Source organism: Bufo bufo, chromosome 7, assembly GCF_905171765.1.
Source record: "Bufo bufo chromosome 7, aBufBuf1.1, whole genome shotgun sequence".
NCBI lineage: Eukaryota > Metazoa > Chordata > Amphibia > Anura > Bufonidae > Bufo > Bufo bufo.
Genome location: NC_053395.1, coordinates 203,943,483 through 203,965,613, shown reverse-complemented (window position 1 = coordinate 203,965,613; position 22,131 = coordinate 203,943,483). Strand labels below are relative to the sequence as shown.

Below are 22,131 nucleotides of genomic sequence, written 5' to 3'. Positions count from 1 at the left end.
AGCTCTTTCTGTGACCAGCCCTTCTTTGGCTGCTTTGTCACTGCCTGGCCCTGTCAATCAAACCAGTGAGGAAGGAGCTGGCCACAGAAAGAAGTGAAGTTTGGGTGCAGCAAGAGCAATAGTGACTGCCTCATTGCACCAAAAGCCTAAATTGCATATTAAGAAAAAGTATTATAACTCGGGAATGGAGCCTCAGATCAACAACAGAAAAACAGCATTTTAATCAAGTGATCCACAGGTATGTGTTGTGGGGATTCGCTCTAGTAGGCAGGTTAGCGGACGCAGTATAGAGGCAATCACACAGTCTTTAACTTAAATAGTTCAGTGTTTATTCACACAGAAGTCAAAACAAAATAACAGTTCGCAGTCTTGGTGTATGTTCACACCATGGAAAGTCCACAGAACACAAACATTCACCTTGTTAGCAGTTTTTCAACAGCGGTCCCCAGCAGGCTTTAGGGGCCTGTTTTCCAGCATGCGGCTCTCAGCCCATTTGCACGCCACACATCTTCAGATCCCAAACCACAGAGACTCCACAGCTTCACTGTGAGAGGGAGGATAATCCAAACCACCTGATTAATGGTGACTGCTTTTTATAAGCCTCCCAAGACACGGCCTGGAACGTGGGGAGTAGCCACCCACCCAGCACTTTGGCTACTCCCAGTAAGAGCCATCCCGGATCTGCTTTACAGCCATACTAAACAGCTGAAGTGTCAGACTGCAAAGCAATAATGACAATTCAGGAAAAAAAACGGCTCTTACCTCACCGAGGCCAGGAACCTCGGTGACACGTACCGACCATCAATGATAGCCCCTTGTTCCTTCCTACAGTGTTTATGCAAACAATTTGAAAGGGGGTTCGCTGGTGACCAAGGTTGCCAACTGTCTAGAAATTTCTGTAAAAGTCCGTAAAAATAGGCAACTTTTTTCCTCCATCCGTAAAAAAGAAAATGGAAGTGCCCGTGATTTTTTGGAGGCTGGTGGTTCTTGACTAGATTATTTTGGTGGTAATTACCAGTAAATGCTGGTAATACGTTTTATGCAGTATATTGAGCTATAGACATGGATTACTTATAATCTTTATCATTCATTATGTTTTCCAATTTGTCCGTAAATAAATTATGACTGTCCGTGATTTTGGGATAACTTGTCCAGAAAAAAGAAAAACTCTGGTTTGCCACCGTGCTGGTGACAGATTCCCTTTAAGTAGCAATGTGTGCCCGACAACACTCCAAGGCTGATAAACAACAGTTTCAGAAAATCCCTTTAAGCATGCCATAGATCTCTGAATATCGCTTTACATTAGTTAACCGCCACTTGGCAATTAGCATCACATGTCATTATATATTCCGTGTTGTATTCTGCGGTTCACTGAGAGTTTTGTACTGTTTCTAAGGAAACTGGTGGCACAATGGAGAATAATCCATTTACTGTACTGTTCTTCCGTCAGGCACACATTATATTCAAGTTAGTGGAAGAAAAAAAATCTTTTTTTTTTTAGGTTTTTTGTTTTTGTGGTAATGTGAACATTCATTGAGCTCCCCATTGGCAATGGCTGGATAAGTAATGTAAGTATCCCCTAAAGACATCATGTCATTTTTCCATCCAAAAATAGATGCCTTCATTCTGACCATATGCCTGAGGATGGATGCAGACAGTGGGGAATAATGAATGTCAATTTTCTGCAGTGTGTCTATCATTCTACATCAGGAAATATGTTTTTTTTAAATATTAAGTGATAGATTATTTTATCTTTTACGGTAGAACCGTGATCATACCCAATAGCATTATATGCTACATACCTGTATATAATAATGAAGAAACATTGCATAGATAGGTATATACAGTATATTAATATACATTTGGATTCCGAGGGTACTCCAATGTCTTGCCAGCACACATAAAAAAATTCCGATAGGTTAATAGTTATAAAGCATCCTCCTCATTCTATACTGGCCACTGCTGGGTTGTCGCCATTGTTTACACTGCAAAGCAACCCGTTGTGGGTGGGACTGTAGCTTGTCCAGGACTTCAAGAAAATTTGTATAATCAGGACTGGACTGGCCCACCAGAGGAACCTTCATGCTCTCATACCATAGTAGGCTCCAAAGGTCTAGGAGAAATCAAATCCCATTTGGTTGATTTTGCAGCCAATCACTTGCCCCTAGGGAAAATTTATTTTATTCAAATTCTTTTAAACTTTATTGATAATATAGGGCTTCTAGAATAGTTTCCTGTGGTCATGGTGGGTAGTGATGGACGAACATCGGCCGGGACGTTTCGCGAATGCAAGTTCGCGATCAAATGTTCCCGAACCGCCCGTTCGCGGTGGGCCCCATTCTCTTTAATGGCAGGCGAACATAAAAAACCTTCAGTTTATATTTGCAGCCACCAAATACTGACAAGAAATGCACAAATAGTCCCACAACATGGACAGTGGCATACCAGGAGCCTATAAAATTTTTATTTTAGGCCAGTGAAGTACAGGCCCCAAAAATTAGGCATTCACCTGACAGAAAAGAACAAGTGATTATGTGGCTGGAGGTACATTAGGCGGTCACTGAATAACAATTTTACTGTAGGCCAGTGGAGTACAAGCCCCAAAAATTAGCCATTCACCTGACAGAAAAGAACAAGTGATTATTAGTGTTGACCGAGCTTGTGTGCTCTACCGAGCACAATGGAAGTCAATGGGAGAACCCCAGCCACCCCCTACTCGGAAGAGAAGAGGGTGTCTGGTTCACAAAAAAAGGTTAGAAATTAATGGAAGCCCCATCAAAATGGTTTGGAAACAGCATTAAGAGGATAGCTGGATGCGTCTTGGACTCCTATTATCTTCGACATACAATAGACAACCACACAAAGGCTAAAAGCTACGTATGTGCAAGCCATCAATCTATCCATGAGACAGATAACAGGCTTAGTCAGCATACCTTACAATGGCAGCCTTGTGCACTATGAGACATTCTAAAGCAGCTCTCATCTTACTGAGAGCCAGTAAGCCTCAAAGTTACTTCAGATCTGTATGGCTTGGGTGGACCTGCGCACCTAGATCAATATCATTAGGGAGGCAAAACGTTTTTTGATTGTCCTAACAGTTTTTGTCATGTAAAAACTCATTTGAATAAACATGGGCATATGGGAAAGACATGCAAATGAGCAGAATCTGCCTTGTTTTTCAGCTGAAAAACCATTTGCATGGAAAATTCGCAATCTACACTACTCATGAACAGTGCCATATATTGGTTTCCATGCAAATGGTTTTTCAGCTGAAAAACAAGGCAGATTCTGCTCATTGCATGTCTTTCCCATATGCCCATGTTTATGCAAATTAGTTGTTACATGACAAAACTGTATAGAAAGGTTATTGACTATTATGTTAGGACAATCAGAAAACTTTTTGTGTCCCTAATAATATTGATCTAGGTGCACAGGTCCACCCAAGACATCCAACAGATCTGAAGTAACTTTGAGGCTTAATGGCTCTCAGTCAGATGAGAGCTGGTTTGGAATGTCTCATAGTACACAAGGCTGCCATTTTAAGGTATGCTGACTAAGCCTGTCATCTGTCTCATGGATAGATTTATGGCTTGTATATACCTGGCTTTTGGCATATAGCCTTTGTGTGGTTGTCTACTGTATGTCGTAGATAATAGGAGTCCAAGATGCATCCAGCTATCCTCTTAATGCTGTTTCTAAACCATTTTGATGGGGTTTCCATCAATTTCTAACCTTTTTTTGTGAACCAAACACCCTCTCTTCTTCAGAGCAGGGTGTGCCTGGTTTGATGCTCGGGACTTCCATTGTATGAAATTGTACTCGAGCACCCGCAGTATTCGGCTGAGCACTTGGATGTTCTGAGCATAGCGATGCTCGAGCCGAACAGCAGTTCGGCCGAGCATGCTCGCTCAACACTAGTGAAAATCGTCAATGTAAGACCTCTTTCACACGGGCGAGTTTTCCGCGCGGGTGCAATGCGGGAGGTGAACGCATTGCACCCGCACTGAATCCGGACCCATTCATTTTTATGGGGCTGTTCAGATGAGCGGTGATTTTCACGCATCACTTATGCGTTGCGTGAAAATCGCAGCATGTTCTATATTCTGCGTTTTTCACGCAACGCAGGCCCCATAGAAGTGAATGGGGTTGCGTGAAAATCGCAAGCATCCGCAAGCAAGTGCGGATGCAGTGCGATTTTCACGCACGGTTGCTAGGAGACGATCGGGATGGAGACCCGATCATTATTATTTTCCCTTATAACATGGTTATAAGGGAAAATAATAGCATTCTGAATACAGAATGCAAAGTAAAATAGCACTGGAGGGGTTAAAAAAAAATAAAAAATTATTTAACTCACCTTACTCCACTTGCTCGCGTAGCCCGGCATCTCCTTGTGTCTCCTTTGATGAAGGACCTGTGATGACGTCACTCCGGTCATCACATGGTACGTCACATGATCTTTTACCATGGTGATTCACCATGGTAAAAGATCATGTGACGTACCATGTGATGACCGGAGTGACGTCATCACAGGTCCTTCATCAAAGGAGACACAAGGAGATGCCGGGCTACGCGAGCAAGTGGAGTAAGGTGAGTTAAATAATTTTTTATTTTTTTTTAACCCCTCCAGTGCTATTTTACTTTGCATTCTGTATTCAGAATGCTATTATTTTCCCTTATAACCATGTTATAAGGGAAAATAATACAATCCACAGAACACCGATCCCAAGCCCGAACTTCTGTGAAGAAGTTCGGGTTTGGGTACCAAACACGCACGATTTTTCTCACGCGAGTGCAAAACGCATTACAATGTTTTGCACTCGTGCGGAAAAATCGCGAGTGTTCCCGCAACGCACCCGCACATTTTTCCGCAACGCCCGTGTGAAACCAGCCTAATATTCGCATAATGCGCATGAAATACAGGCGTGGGTCACTTATGCTACAGTTTTATAAGTTTCCTGAGACTGGAGAAAAATGGTTGGCACGGCAGAACTTTAGAATAGCTTTATATGCAGATAGAGTGATCCAATATTTTTGCGCTTGCGAATTTTCGGCATATTTTTTCGCTGGGGAGGTTCTTTTTATATAGTAAGGGGTAGGCAACTTTTCTATTGGTTGCTAGGGATGTTGCTAAGCTGTATCAAAGCCTTTTTATTGGCCCAGAAGCTAGAATAAGGGAGGGATGATCACCTGATGTGTACTGTGTTAAAAAAAAACGGAAAAAAAAACGAATATTCATCATTATGAATATATAGCACTATATTCAAAATATTCTCGAAGTGCCGATATTCGCAATAAAAAATCGCTTTTCGAATATTCGCGCTCAACACTAGTGATTATGTGGCTGGAGGTACATTAGGCGGTCACTGAATAACAATTTTACTGTAGGCCACTGTAGTAGAGGCCCCAAAACTTAGGCATTCATCTGCCAGAAAAGGGCTTTTATGCTGCTGTATATACATAAGACAAGGACCATTCTTTGTTTTGGGTGGTGGCAAATATGTGTGGGCTGACATGAGAAAAAGTTCAATTACACGTGGTCGTTACAGGTGTTGAATTCTTCAGAGATCCATGCCTCATTAATTTTTAGAAATGTGAGGTAGCCGACACTGTTGTGAGCTAGGCGAGTGCGCTTAACGGTCGCGATCCCCCCTGCTGCGCTGAACGTCCTTTTGGACAGGACACTCGACGAGGAGCAAGCCAAGAGTTCCATGGCAAATTGTGGCAGCTCTGGCCACAGGTCAAGTCTGCACACCCAGTAGTCCAAGGGTTCCTCGCTTGTAACCCGATGTAGTCGGACATCTGTTGGTCTAGGCTTTCCCTGAGGCTGAATCCAGAGGGCGGCTTTCGATGGGTTTGCTGCAAGAATGATCTCATATACAAAATGACCAACACATCTTCAAACCGCCCTCTTCTTGCAGGCACGGTAGGATTGGTACCCGCACCTGTTTCGCTGTGGGTGGAAATTCCTCTGCCAGCGCCTGCAACAGCAGAATGCAGCATCTCTAGCAGCAAGGCCTGGAAATGCTGCATTCTGCCAGCCCTCTGTGACGCAGGTAGCATGTCCGCCATTTTGTGTTTGTACCGGGAGTCTAAGTACGTTGCCACCCAGTACTGAGTCTTGCCCTTTATGCTTTTTATACGGGGGTCCCTCTTCAAACAAAAGAACATGAAGGCTCCCATTTGCACTAAATTGGAAGCAGTGGAGCGCCATTGCTCCTGCTCATCGCCCAGGAGAATGTCGTCCTCGGTCTCCTCACAACAGCCACGGACATCACCAGGGATCCCTGACAAGTTTAAAGTTCCCCTCAAAGCCTACTCTTCTTACTCCTCCTCCTTCTCCTCCCCCCAGCCACCATCCTCCTCACACTCTTGCTGACTTGTCTCAGATGGAGTAGCCCCCCCCCCCCCCCCCCCGGGAATTCATTCAGCATTGCGACTTCCTCATCTTCCAGCTCTTGCTCCTCGACGGCTTGATCAATGACACAACGCAATGCACGCTCCAGAAAGAAGGTGAGAGGTACGATGTCACTGATGGTGCCCTGGCTGCGACTGACCAGTTTGGTGATCTCATCAAATGGCCACAGAAGTCTCCATGCATCACGCTTGAGCAGCCACTGGTGCAGTGAAAAGAAACCAAGCTTACTAGAACCTGTCCTGCTGCAGAGTTCGTACAGGTAGTCGTTAATGGCACATTGCTGCTGGAGCAGCCTATCAAGCATATACAAGGTTGAGTTCCAGTGCGTCGGGCTGTCACAAATCAGACGTCTGACGGACATAGCCATGTAAGATCTTCTAAAATGGCCAGAGATTTTCCTGGCCTGCCGCAAGACGTCCTTGACTCCAGGGTATTTGGCAACAAATCACTGCACGACTAAGTTCAGGACGTGTGCCATGCACGGCACGTGTGTCATTTATCCCTGTTTCAGCACGCTCAGCAGATTGGCACCGTTGTCGCACACCACTTTACCAACTGTTAAATTGAGCGGGGTTAGCCACTGATCAACCTGTGACCGCAGAGCTGAAAGCAGTGCAGGACCGGTGTGGCTCTTGGCTTACAGGCACAACAGCCACAGCACAGCATGGCAACCTCTCACCTGGCATGTCAAATAGGTTCTGGGGAGCTTGGGGGGTGGAGCGGAAGAGGTGGTAGCAGTGGAAAAGGAGGAGTCAGCCAAGGAGGAGACGGAGGAAGGATTAGGAGGAGGAGAAGAAGATGCAGGCCTGCGTGCAATCCGTGGCGGTAACACGAAATCCACACGGGTGCCACGGATTATAAGCTTGACGGCCGTCAGAAGATTCACCCAGTGGGCAGTAAAAGTTATGTACCTTCCCTGCCTGTGTTTTCTAGACCACGTGTCTCTGGTAAGATGTACCTTGGCACCGACACTGTGTGCCAGAGATATATTTACTTGCCGCTGAACGTGGCAATATAGCTCTGGGATGCCCTTCTGGGAGAAATATTTCCTTCTGGAGACTTTCCATTGCGGTCTGCCAATGGCCACTAATTTTCTAAATGCCTCTGAGTCCACCAGTTTATATGGCAGTAGTTGGTGGGCTAGCAGTTCGACAAGCCAGCGGTCAGCCATTGGGCAAGAGGGCTATCTGGCATCATAAACATTTTACTCTAAAACATTTGGGCCACGGAAGCCTGCCTTCTGCCAGATGAACGCGACGACGGCACGGTGGAGTGGAGGACAAATGGGAGGAAAGAGGAGAAGGAGAACAGGCAGGACGTGGAGCGCTGGGAGTGTGGCTTTGTGGGGTCTGACGGTGTTGCTCCCACTGGGCTCGGTGATGGGAGGCCAGTTGCCTTCTCGAGGCGGTCATTCCTAGGTGAGTGTTAGGCTTACCGCGACTTATGCGTTGACAGCACAAGCTGCACATGGTAACACTGTTGTCAGCAGCTGACAAGTTAAAAAAAAAGCCCACACTGCGGAGCCATGTGCCGGGGTCCTGGGAGCGCAAGATGTGACCGTGCATGCTGGATGGCTCGCCCCAGATACATTTGCAGTCTGCTTTTTGCCTCCGGTGCACTGCAAGTTATGCCTGCTTCTCCTCCTTCTCCTCCCTATCTGCTGCTCCGTCTCTCCCTCTGAACTCCCCTCCTCTTCCTCTCTTGTGGGCACCCACGTGACGTCCATCGACACGTCATCATCGTCACCTTCACCACCACTGACATTAGAGATCTCGGAGTAGGCAGCAACAGCGTGGACCACCCTCCCGGGGCTGATCTGGGTACTGTCGTCAGACCGCTGGGTGGCGGCCGTTGCTACCTCCTCATCCGATACCAAGAATGGATGCGCTTCGGTAAGGTATGGGAATGGATGGCAAAATAATTCCTCTGACTCAAGTGGAGGGGCTATGGTGGTTGTGGTGGTGTCTTTGGGGGTGCACACAGCAGAGAGTGAGGGGGTGCAGATACAGAGGATGAGAATGGTGCAGAAGCGGAAGGCTGAGTGAGCCACTTCAGCCAACTCTGGTGCGTCCTTTGACGTAATCGCATGCACCTTCTCCAACTTTCCACTTAGGCTCCAGCCTGGTGCACCTGCCCGACCCCTACCACTCCTGTGGAATGGCCTGCCTCTTCCTCTTCCCCTGTCATTTTCAAAATGACCCTGTGCCAAAGTTCCTAGAGAAGAGCAGTATTTGTGGAAGCAGGTATATTGCAGGCCTCAATTATTATTTGGTGGAAGCTGGTATATCAAACCCCTTAATAAGTATTTTGTGGAAGCAGGTGTATCGCAGGCCTCAATCAATATTTGGTAGAAGCAGGTATATCAATCCACTTAATCAGTATTTTGTGGAAGCAGGTATATCGCAGGCCTTTATCAATATTTGGTGGAAGCAGGTATATCAATCCCCTAAATCAGTATTTTGTGGATGCAGGTATATTGCACCCCTCAATCAGTATTTTGTGGAAACAGGTATATAGAACCCCTTAGTTAATATTTGTTGGAAGCAGGTATATTGCACCCCTCAATCAGTATTTTGTCGAAGCAGGTGTATCGCAGGCCTCAATCAATATTTGGTGGAAGCAGGTATATCGCACCCCTCAATCAGTATTTTGTGGAAGCAGGTATATAGAACCCCTTAATTAATATTTGGTGGAAGCAGGTATATCGCACCGCTCAATCTGTATTTTGTGGAAGCAGGTTTATAGAACCCCTTAATCGATATTTGGTGGAAGCAGGTATATCGCATCCCTCAATCTGTATTTTGTGGAAGCAGGTATATTAAACCCCTTAATCAGTATTTTGCGGAAGCAGGTATATCGCAGGCCTTAATCAGTATTTTGTGGAAGCAGGTGTATCGCAGGCCTCAATCAGTTTTTGGTGGAAGCAGGTATATCAAACCCCTTAATCAGTATTTTGTGGAAGCAGGTATATAGAACCCCTTAATCAATATTTGGTGGAAGCAGGTATATTCCACCCCTAAATCAGTATTTTGTGGAAGCAGGTATATAAAAACCCATTAATTAGTAATTTGTGGAAGCAGGTATATCGCACCCCTCAATCAGTTTTTTTGGGGCAACAAATATATCACACCCATTGCAAATAGTTGTTCCAATAGCATCTGTCCCTCTATATACCTGCGGTATCGCAGCATAACCTTTACACAACTTCTGCACAATACAAATGCACTATATACTTTCTATGTTAGAAAGCATATTATAGGTATATCACACCCCTCAATCAGTTTTTTATGGGCGACAGGTATATCACACCAGTTGCAATTAGTTATTCCAATAGCGTTTGTCCCTCTATATAGCTGCAGTATCTCAGCAGAACTGCACACAACTGCTGCACAATACAAAAGCACTACGGTATAATATACTTTCTATGTTAGAACGTACAGTGCTGCTCATAATTATTCATGCCCCTGGCTAGGGTTGTTGCGGGTATCGAAATTTCGATACCCAATCGATACTTTTGTCCTGGTATCAATTCGATACCGGGATTTCCACTTTTTCGATACTGGCCTGCGCTTCTGCGTAGTCTAGTATCTCAGAACATGAGCGTGCTGCTGTCAGCGCGCTCATGTTCCCTCAGCAGCACAGGGGAGAATGAAGCAGTCTCTCCCTCCCCCCTGTGCTGCTGCCGCTGCCACCAATGAGGAGAGAGGGGCGGAGGAGGGGCGGGTGCACTGCGCCACCAATGATAGGACTTTTCATGGGTTCGGACTTTGTTAAGCAGCAGGCTACACAGAGCGGCGCCTAGAGATGTCCCAGCACTTACTATTATTCCTGGGCGCCGCTCCGTTCTCCCCCGCTGTGCGCCTGTGCCCCATTACTGTCTCCTGCTCCATATGCTAATTACTATCTGAGCAATGGGGAGGAGACATCAGCTTCTCTAGTGGGCATTCCCTCTCCTCTGCCTGTAGCGCTGTCCAATCGCAGCACAGGGAGAAGGAACAGGAGGCAGGGGCCGGCAGCAGAATTGCATAGCCGGCACCCTGCCTCTGACAGGGAGCTGTGATCAGCGGCAGTTAACCCCTCAGGTTCGGCATAGAGGTCGGGTGCCGGCTATTTGATTCCGGCACCCGCTTCCTGTATTTGATAACAGGTCAGTTATCTTCATTGGTGGCGCAGTGCACCCCCCCCCAACACCCCAGTATAATAAACATTGGTGGCGCAGTGCGCCCCCCCAACACCCTAGTATAATAAACATTGGTGGCACAGTGCGCCCTCCCCAACACCCCAGTATAATAAACATTGGTGGCGTAGTGCCAATGAGGGTTAAAAAAATAAAATTAAAAATTAACTCACCTCCTCCAATTGATCGCGTAGCTGCCGGTCTCCTGTCCTTTTTTCAGGACCTGTCAAAGGACCTGTGGTGATGTCACTGAGCTCATCACATGGCCCATTACCATGGTGATGGATCATGTGATGGACCATGTGATGAGCGCAGTGACGTCACCACAGGTCCTTTTCCTCACAGATGAAGACAGAAGAGAAGCCGGGCTGCGCGAACAAGTGGATTAAGGTGAGTTAAATTTTATTTCTTTTTTTAACCCCTCCAGCCCTATTTTACTTAGCATTCTGTTTTAATAATGCTATTATTTTCTCTTATAACCATGTTATATGCTATGTTACATCTACACAACCTTGAACCCAAACCTGAACTTCAGTGAAGAATTTCGGATCTGGGTACCACAGTCAGTTTTATATCACGTGCGTGCAAAACACATTGCACCCGCGCGATAAAAACTGAACAACAGAACACAATCGCAGTCAAAACTGACTGCAATTGTGTACCTACCCACGCGGGTTTTGGCACAATGCACCCGGGAGGCATCCGGAGCCAAAACGTAACGCCCGTCTGAAAGAGGCCTAAGGCTACTTTCACACTTGCGGCAGTATGATCCGGCAAGCAGTTCCGTCGTCGGAACTGCCTGCCGGATCCGCTGATCTGGATGTGACTGAAAGCATTTGTGAGACGCATCCGGATGCGGATCCATCTCACAAATGCATTGCAAGAACGAATCCGTCTCTCAGCTTGTCATGCGGACAGACGGATCCGTCTTGTATCTTTTTACACATTTTTACCGGTCTGCGCATGCGCAGACCGGAAGGACGGTTCCGGCATTCCAGTATTTTGAATGCCGGATCCGGCACTAATACATTCCTATGGGGAAAATGCTGGTATTCCCGGCAAGTTTTCAGTTTTTTTCACTGGAGATAAAACCGTAGCATGCTGCGGTTTTATCTTTTGCCTGATCAGTCAAAACGACTGAACTGAAGACATCCTGGTGCATCCTGAACGGATTGCTCTCCATTCGGAATGCATGGGGATATGCCTGATCAGTTCTTTTCCGGTATAGAGCCCCTGTGACGGAACTCAATGCCAGAAAAGAAAAACGCTAGTGTGAAATATTAAGTTTAAATCCCCCTTTCCCAATTTTACATATAAAATATATAAACAATAAATAAATAAACATATTTACATAACGCTGCGTCCGAAAAAGTCCAAACTATTAAATTATTAAAAAATAAAAAAGCAAATACAAATTTTGTTATCGAAACAACCCTACGCCGATCTGATCGGTGTAGCGTTGTCACAATACCAAAATTTTGATTCGGTTTTGATTTGGCGACTAAAAATTTAATTTGGCTCCTAAATTTTTCAGTTCAGGAGCCAATGGCTACTAGGTATTTTTTTTAGAATGCAGCACTGCCCCCTTTCCCAATTTTACATATAAAATATATGAACAATAAGTAAATAAACATCGCCACATCCGAAAAGTCCAAACTATTAAAATAAAAAAAATCTTCGCGATTTGCCATTTTAAAAAATGCGGAATGCACGTGGCTTTTTTGTTTTATTTTTTTTTGCGTGGTATCAAATGGTATCGAGTATTGCAATACTTTTTTATGGTATCGAAACCGAATCCAAATTTTGGTATCACAACAACTCTACCCCTGGCAAATTTTCACTTAAAGTTACTTTTATTCAACCAGCAAGTAATTTTTTGACGGGAAATGACATAGGTGTCTCCCAAAAGATAAGACGATGTACAAGAGGCATTATTGTGGGAAAAAAACATTTCTCAGCTTTTATTTGAGCAAAAAGTGTCCAGTCCAAAATTATTCATAACCTTCTCAATAATCAATAGAAAAGCCTTTATTGGCTATTACAGCAATCAAACGCTTCCTTTAATTGCAGATCAACTTTTTGCATGTCTCCACAGGTATTTTTTCCCATTCATCTTTAGCAATGAGCTCCAAATCTTTCAGGTTGGAGGGTCTTCTTGCCATCACCCTGATCTTTAGCTCCCTCCACAGATTCTCAATTGGATTTAAGTCTGGACTCTGGCTGGGCCACTCCAAAACGTTAATGTTGTTGTCTGCTAACCATTTCTTCACCACTTTTCCTGTGTGTTTTGGGTCATTCATACATGCTGAAATGTCCACTGGTGCCCAAGGCCAAGTTTCTCTGCAGACTGCCTGATGTTGTCATTGAGAATCCTCATGTATTTCTCTTTTTTCATGGTGCCGTTTACTGTGATCAGGTTCCCTGGTCCATTGGCTGAAAAACACCCCCAAAGTATTAGGTTCCCACCACCATGTTTGACAGTGGGGATGGTGTTCTTTGGGTTGAAGGCTTCTCCTTTTTTACGCCAAATGAAAGAAACATCATTGTGACCAAACAATTAAATTTTTGTTTCATCTGACCATAATACAGAAGACCAGAAGTCTTCTTCTTTGTCCAGATGAGCTTTTGCAAAGGCCAAGCGAGCTTTTGTGTGCCTTATCTGGAGAAGTAGCGTCCTCCTTGGTCTGCATCCGTGGAACCCAGCAGTGTGCAGTGTCCGTTGGATTGTCTGCCTTGAGACATTGCCACCAGCAGAGCCCAGATTCATCAGGATGGCCTTGGTGGTGATCCTTGGATTCTTTTTCACATCTCTAACTATGCGCCTGGCCAGCACAGGTGTCAATTTTGGTTTCCGACCACGTCCTCTGAGATTTTCCACAGTGCGGAACATCTTGTATTTTTTAATAACACTTTGCACTGTAGCCACTGGAACCTGAAAACATTTTGAAATGGCCTTGTAGCCCTTTCCTGACTTGTGAGCAGCCACAATGTGCAGCCGCAGGTCCTCACTGAGCTCCTTTGTCTTAGCCATGAATGTCCACAAACCAGCTGCAGAGAGCTGCTGTTTTTCACCTGTTGAGTTGATTAAAACAGCTGTTTCCAATTTATCAGGGTAATTAGGATGCTTTAGAACAGCTTGGACTATTTGGAGTGGTATAGAACCTTGGATTTTCGCACAGACTGTGACAGTCTGTGAAGGGTATAAATAATTTAGGACTGGACACTTTTTGCTCAAATGTAAATAAAAGCTGAGAATTTTTCCCCCCCCACAATAATGCCTCTTGTACATCGTCTTATTATCTTTTGGGAGACACCTATGTCATTTCCCGTCAAAAAATTACTTGCTGGTTCAATAAGAGTAACTTTAAGTCAAAATTTGCCGGGGGTATGAATAATTTTTGGCAGCACTGTATATGATAAGTACAGGGGCGTATCTAAAGGCTCATGGGCCCTGGTGTAAGAGTTCAGTTTGGGCCCCCCTCCCTCAGTGGTTTGTGGCAAGGGGCAGGGAAGCATATAGCTTTCTGCTGCTTGAGGCAAAAATTGAAACAGCATGCCCCGTCCCCCCATGCCAAATTCTTGACCTAACCCCTTCCCTTCAGCCAGAGGACTAACTTGAAAATTCTGGGCCCTAGTGCAAAATCTACTAGTGTCTTCTTATGTGGCACAAGGGTCTTTGGGCCCCTTCAGGCTCCTCGGCCCGATAGCGACTGCTACCTCTGCACCCCTTATAGCTACGCTCCTGTATAAGTATATCACACCCCTTAGTATATCACACCTATCGATAGCAAACCTATACCAGTTCTTAAAAGGACTTTTGTGGCCCTATTAGCTAGCGTTTGGTGTCCCTAACAGTCTGTCCCTGCTCCACAAAGCAACCTCTACCTACACTGGCAAAACATAGAATGTAAAATGGCTGTCAGATCGGGTTCTGTTATAGGGTGGGGGTGTGTCCATGTGCTGAAATTTCTCAATTGGCTGTCCTTTCCCACCTGATAGATGTGTCATAGGTCAAAGTTCTCAAACACTACTGCCTAAACGGCTACTAACCACTCTTGTCCCAGACTAATAAAACATAACTTTAACTTTTTTGTCTTTAAAACTGGTGAAAGGATATTTTGTGAGCTACCTAAGAGGTTAAAAGCACTGTGCCCCATGAGAAATGCTGCAAATGAGGGGTCGGTAAGGTGTATAGGTAGGCGGGAGTGCACTAACACCGCTCAACCACACACCACCATCCCAGCTATATGAACAAAGTGCTATGCTGTGCCTGATGTCTACTTGGCCCCCAAATCTGGGGTGTGAGCACCAATATCAGATGAGCCTTATGGCAATGCGTGTTAGTACATCAAGCACATAGATCACAGCAATAGCTCAATAGGGTTCAGCAGATTAAAACCTAAATTCCGCCCCCCGGGCGGTCAAAGTTCGGCGAAATGCAAAAGAATGTGGAGCATGTGAACATCGCCATATGTATGCATGTTCGGCGAATCGCAAAGGTGTAAAGTTCACCGCGAAATGACCGCCGTGCGTACCGCAAGGCCATCTCTAATGGTGGTGTCACAGATAACGGGGAGGGGAAAACACCAAATACACACAACAACGAAAGGACAAAAATCTAGGCCTCTAAAACTAAGGAAGAGGGATGGTGACCTCCTAGTAATTCTTTAACTCCTGCCAGTATGAGCAGTTCCTGAAGGTGGACATACCCATACGCTCAAACTGACAAGTCTTAGAATATGGAGCAGGAGACGAGACAGGTGGTTCCTCCCTAGATGGAGGAACCTGCGTCTCTGTGAGGCCTATTAAAAACACACTCCAGAGAAAGACAAACTGTGAAGGCAACAAGTACTTAGCTTTAGAGAAGTATGGAGAAGCAGGAGATCCAATGCAACCAAGCTCTAGCAACTCCTAGCAGAAAGTATTAACCGCATAGTTAGCAGTGTGAGCCGGACCATCACTGATAACAAGCAGCACCTGAGGAGAGGTGATATCCTGCCAAACAACAACATACGAGAGGAAAACAGAGAGACCTGTCAGATAGCCTCATGTGAAGCAAGTCTATCCGATCTTCTCACCTCTCTCAATAGGAGGGACCGTGACAGAAGGGCTCAAGAAACCCCAGACTGACACTGGGTATAATATAAAAAATAACTTACTTACCCATTAAACCCCCATCCCTCCAGTGCCACCAGTCTGGTGGTCCTTTGATGATCTGGTGATGGCATCACATACATCATTCATTTCACCACTGCAGCCAATCACATAGCAGTCACATGCCAAACAAGCAAGCATCACCATTGAGGCCAGTAATTGGCTACAGTAGTGATGTGAATGATGTGTGTGACATTGCTATAATCATTCTTTTTTATCATTTCCTGTAGTAAATTTTTCTAAAATCATAGTCAACCCCCATTAACCTATTCTGCAACTCTGCTATACATTGTGTACAGTGGGAGTCCAGACTTTAAAAATGGCCCTTGGCGATAACCCTTATCACTGACACCTAACTCTTCAGATGTAGTGGGTCAATTGTGACCATTTGTGTGTAATTCAATGCAATGTATTGTAGGAGCAATCTAATGATAGTTTATTATAGTCTTCTAGAGTGACTTAAAAAGAGTAAAAAAAATGTAAAAAGAGTATTAAAAAAATATAAAAAAATCTGAAAATTCAAATCACCCCTTTTCCCCATACTTAAACGATAAAAAATAAACTTCATAGCTATCTCCGCATCCTAAAATGCCTGTACTATTAAAATATAAAAATATTTCTCCCATACAGCAAAAATCATAAGAGAAAAAAAATAAAATAAAAGACACTAATTTGCCATTTTTTTTTAATAAAAAGTGATTAAAAAGTCATACACACTACATCTTATCAATAAAAACAAAGACTGTTCCGCAAAAAATGAGCTCCCACCCAACTCCATAGACATAACTATAGAAAAGTTATAGGGGTCAAAAGATGACAATGAAAAGAAAAAAAATCATAATTAGTATTGTATGAAGATAGTGTCAGGACATCGGACGGCCTGTTCCTTCCCAGCTGAAGGAACAGGAGACCCCCTCAGGCCTAATACCAAAAGGTAGGGGAAATACAACAAACAATAAAAGGAAAAACACTTAACTTTCAAAAGTATGTGGACGAGCAGGAACTCAGCGGAGAACCAACACCATCACTTCCACAACAATAAGGAGCCATCAACCGCATAGTATGATGGGTGAGACCAGACTAAATAGCGGAGTAAGAATTTCCACTTAAGCTAAACCTGAGACCAGAGGTATGGTCATACCCAGCAACAACACAAATGAGTGAAACCAGAGAGGCTGTCAGATCACATCACGTGTTGCCAGTCTCCTAAATCTTCTGACCCCTGTCACAGGAGAGACCGTGACAATGTCTGATTGATGCCTTTGGGCCTTCTAAGGCTTAATTTCTGCATATCTAAAGTCCCCAAATAAGGCTTCTTTCACATCTGCATTTCTCCTTTTCGGTTTTGAGATCTATCATAGGATCTCAATACCGGAGAAAAACGCTGCAGTTTTGTCCCCATTCATTGTTAATAGGGACAAAATTGAACTGAACGGAATGGAGTGAATCAGAATGTTTTCTGTTCCATTTTTGTCATGGTCTGGTGGTATTGGACCGTGACACTTTAGCTGTGCATGCTTGTTGCCGGTGGCAACGTGTAGTTTTTAGCATGTTTACCCACTTACTCTTTAAGGTTGTTGTCCCTTCCCATTCTGTGGGTATGGGGTTAAAGTGTGAGCAAGGTGGAACTGGGTGTGGGCTCTTATAGTACTTGGGCTTGAAGCCTGAGGTTAGTGGGACTCCAGCTTCTTGTGGAGCTGGAGTTATGCTGCCATCCTGGACTTTACCATCTGTCCAGTTTGAGGGCCACCTTGTTGGACATAGATTGTCATCCCTTATGTATCCTCCATGTTCCCTACCTTACCTGTGTTGATGTTTGGTGTGGGTTTATTTTCAGGGTGTGGTGTACGTCTTGTAGTTTCATGACTTGTCTTTTGGTGGTGTTCGTCCAGCATGTATGAAAGGCATATCCCTGTGTGTTGTGCCTCCGGGGAGGGGGCTCCTGGGTTCCTCGGAGGGGAAACTGCATTGACCACTTGCCTGCGAAAGTGGGCTCTAGAGTTTCCCGGAGGGGGAATCAGTAGTCAGTAGCAGTTGTTGCTTCATCCAGTTGTTGAGGCAGATATGTGCTGTTGTTCCAGTGTGTGTTGTTTGCGCTGGATGCTTACCTGCCAATCTGGTTTATGCTACAGTCTGCTCTTTTTTTGTTGCTAGGCCTGCTGGAGACTCCAGTTCATCCGTCTTGTGGATGAACAGGTCGTCTTCTAGCTCTGACATTATTACCAGAGATCTTTAGAGTTAGTAGGGCCTGAGGTTCTGGGTTTGAGCCCTCCCACCATTAGGGTTCGCTCATACAGTTAGGAGTTCAGGGCTAGGATTTAGGGATGTGTTAGAAGGTGACCTGCTCCCTTTATTCCTGTTTCCAGGCCTAGTGGCATATCCTGCCAACCTACATTGTACGGTGTGGATTACCCCCCCACTCCCCACCATGACAATTTGTTTGCGTTCCCATACCAGACAGACAACCGCTCCAAGTAGCGTTTTTCTGTCCAGCATTGGATGTGACGCAAGAAGGATCTGGCATAAAACACAATGTAAGTCAATTGCCGGATCCATTTTCTTGGAAACAAAAGAAAAATGATCCAGCACCCTATGACTTATAATGGTTTTAGTGTCGGATCTGTCATGACACACAATGTAAGTCAATGGTGCCGAACTTTTGTGTTTTTCCGGACACAAAAGTAATGATCCGTCATGACCATTTTAGAGATAAAACAAAAGGATCTGTTCATAACGAATGCAGCCGGTTGTATTTCCCTAACGGAAGTGTTTTTGCTGATCCATGACGGATACAACAAAAACACAGATGTAAAAATAGCCTTACACAAACTACTCTTTGACGCATGTGTATGCAAAAGCAGTGGAAGCTATGGACACCATGGTCACGTGATACACAATGGGACCACCATCACCATGACTGACACCGCCAGTGTTTTTTTTTTAAATAAATATATATTTTTATTTTCCAGATCATAGTATTAATACATAAAACAATAATAATCACAACGGTATGCCTAGCATAGCATTCACAGACATCCTTACAGAAAATTGTATATAACATCCTAGGATCACCCTCATGACAATATATAATAATAACTATATCAACCCCTCCCCCCCCCCATTGGCTGCCGTCCACTCCATTCATTAATATATAGAATAGTATCATTATTAATTATAGCTATGTAGCGCTGCGTGCCACTCTTAGTTTCTTTTCAATTTCCTCATATACTCTAATTTTTTGAAGATATGAACTCCACTCCCTTATTGAGGGCGGGGAGACAGAGCCCCAATACTTTATCAATATAGCTTTAGCGACCATCAAACCCCGCATCCAAATCCGTCTGACCTGAGGCGGAACTTCCGCTTCTGTCCCACAATCTCCAAAGATCACAGTCAAGATCCCCGGGTTATAGTTCATTGAACTCTCCTTTTGTAGAGTAGCGAAAACCTCATCCCAATAATTTCTTATTTTGCTGCAGCTCCAAAGCAAATGGACATAGTTTGCATTAACATATCCACATTTAGAGCAGCAGCAATCCCGGTCTTTATTTTGGGGAAATTTTCCTTGGGCTTTAGGCGTATAGTAGAGTCTATGGAGGATCTTAAATTGAATTAACCTATGCGCACTGGAAACTGTCGCCTTTCTCACATTCCTATAGATAGTAGACCACTGTAGTGGAGGGCAGTGTTTGCATGCAACTCCATGTCACATATCTGATTACAGATCTTAAAACTGAATAAAAATTTTAAGGGGTTGTTCCTTGAGGGTAGGCCATCAATATAAGAAAGCGGATAACCCCTTTAAGAGGACATAGCACTAGCAGACTACCATTAACTTTAGAATATCTGACTGCCATGTTTTAGCAAGCACAATCCCTTTAAGCTTGTCATAGACATGATGAGATGTCTTTTGAATCATGCATGCTATAGTCCGACATGCCTGATCCCTGATGGCAGATGTACATAGAGGGATCATCAAATTAGATTATATTATAGCAGTCACATTATGAAATCATCTGGAAGGATTACACGTCCCTCATCTGACCTTGGCAGTTATATAACCCCATCTACACTTATACCGCTATTTTATGAGACTTTACAGCTACAGTATTACAAGAGCCATTTTTCACGACTGCTCCCTATTAAACTTTATCTACTAAAATACCCAGTAACTCACTGAAGATAATCTCTTATTGATGTATTTTTCCCCGTAAATAATTCACAACTCATTCATTGTACAGTGCATAGTATCATGCATTGTATACATATGAAAAGAATGTTTTTCTTCTATTTTGTTCAACTCAGCAAGTATAATAGAAAATGCCTCATTAAGTTAAAATGATCCTTCAGTTCAAGAAAAAAAAAATCCCATTAACTGGGGAATGAACAGAACACTGACTTGGTGATCTCCTTTTCATCTTTTCAGCTATAGATCTCCCAATTCCCAGGCTCCTCTTCGGCCACCCAAGATGGCCGCACCGTTCTCAGACTACCTGATGCCTACTGTGCATTTGGTAGTTCGAGACACTTCCTGCTACCTTTGGATTGGTCATCACTGTTCACATGAGTGACATGAGTTGTCCCAAGGCTGGACTTGGAAGTAAGAATGAACTAACAACCCAATTGTCCTGCCTTGGAGCTGATAGCCCCTATAATCTGGACCTGTAGAACTTCACTCCATCCAATTTATAGATAGAAGAGTTGACAGCAGTCACAAAATGTGATGCATCACTACTGTATATTGGCTAAAGCCTCTGGCCACCGCATATTACGGATATTCTGAAATGAGCCATGTGCCACACCCCTTTAAAATCGTCATATAACCTTTATAATATCCACAAGAAATAACTGTAAAATGTCTTTATGAATAGTTCAGCAATATATGAGTAATTTTCATGACAATTTTACAAATCAGATTATTTGCCAGGGTACTGTATATCTAGTCATAACAAGTGCTGAAGTTGTGCAGCAAAAGCCGCTAGGTTTATAGTAAAACTATTTTCTTGGTTGTTAAGAACATGTACTAAGACAGGGAAGAACATGACAGATATCAAGAAGATAAGAAACAAGCTTTCAAATACTGTTATTTTCACTAACACTCATGTGATGTTCTCAAAATGAAGACCAACCTAGAAGACATCTAATGCTGCTCAATAAATTTCCATCTCAGGCACTTGACAAAGTACAAATCATCCCACAATAAATAAGTTATGACCAACAGAATGGAAGGGGCAAAATAAAAATTTCCACTTATTTTCATGAGGTTTAGTCAAGGCCTGCCATGTATACTTCCTGTGAGGTCCTATAAGATGGATCTTGTATTAAAATATCTTGGAGATCACGCTCAAGTATGGCTCCTGAGGTCTTTTGGATAAACAAGTACTCTTCTGTTGTCTAGACTGGCATTGTTGAAGCCCATGGGGAATTTAGTAGGTTCGGACCATCAAATTAGATTCCTTTTTGCAGCAGTTACCTTGCTGAAATCCTCTTGATGGAAGCTACAAGCATTTTTAGAAGTATACGTTCCTTGCATGACCTTGGCAATTATATAATGCCATCTACGCACTGTTTGATACAGCCCTTTTATCAGATTGAACTCTGGAAAGATGCCTCACTGGTTTTCAAACTCGCCAAGTTAAGTTTAAGTCAGCTTCCATCCTAAAAAAAGAAAATGAAAATTGAGGTTGAAATTGAGCTAATGTGAAAAAATATAGAACAATCTTCTGTAGCAAACGCTGAAAAAACATATTTCATTTTAAATTCTCGCTTCTTAATGTAATTGCTGCAATTCAGCTGGGGAGGAAGGCAGCAGTAAATATTTATAATTAGGATATACTAATGGATTTCTTAGATTAGGAGAAATTATCAATAACAAATCATTTACAAACCATTTTAGTGGATGTGAAAAAATGAAAAACATCAAGATATTAAAATATTTATCTGCAGACTCTGCATTACATAAACAGCATGCAGAGGAACATTTCTTGGAGTGCAGTAATATGGGTGTCATACTTGATTAAAGGATGGCCTAATTAACTTTTATTCCAGGTCTCTTCTTGTAAACAGTCCAGAATCATTCATAGGAGGTTGTTTGACCAAACCGGTAACAGTGAACATATTTTAAGGTATGTAAGGAATGTATGACCGGTAATCAAAAGTTCTTCAGAGTAGCTAACCAACCGAGAATAGACAACGGGTAGTGTGAACCTGGGATTTACCACAGCATGTGAATAATGGTACAGATTTCAATGGGATGAGCATTAGTATAGCAAGAAGCCAAAGGGACTCATGGAAGAGAACGACAGGCTCCTTTGTTCTGGTGTTCAATAGTCTCCAGCTCATGGACTCTGACCAATGATATCTTCTCAAAATTTTCCATGCC

At 43.7% G+C, this 22,131-nt stretch overlaps 1 protein-coding gene across 1 annotated transcript in view; it reads left to right on the top strand.

The window, feature by feature from the left end:
- GALNT13 (polypeptide N-acetylgalactosaminyltransferase 13) overlaps positions 1–22,131 on the top strand; it is a 397,996-nt gene that overhangs the window by 136,428 nt on the left and 239,437 nt on the right. The gene's annotated exons all lie outside the window — the stretch shown is intronic.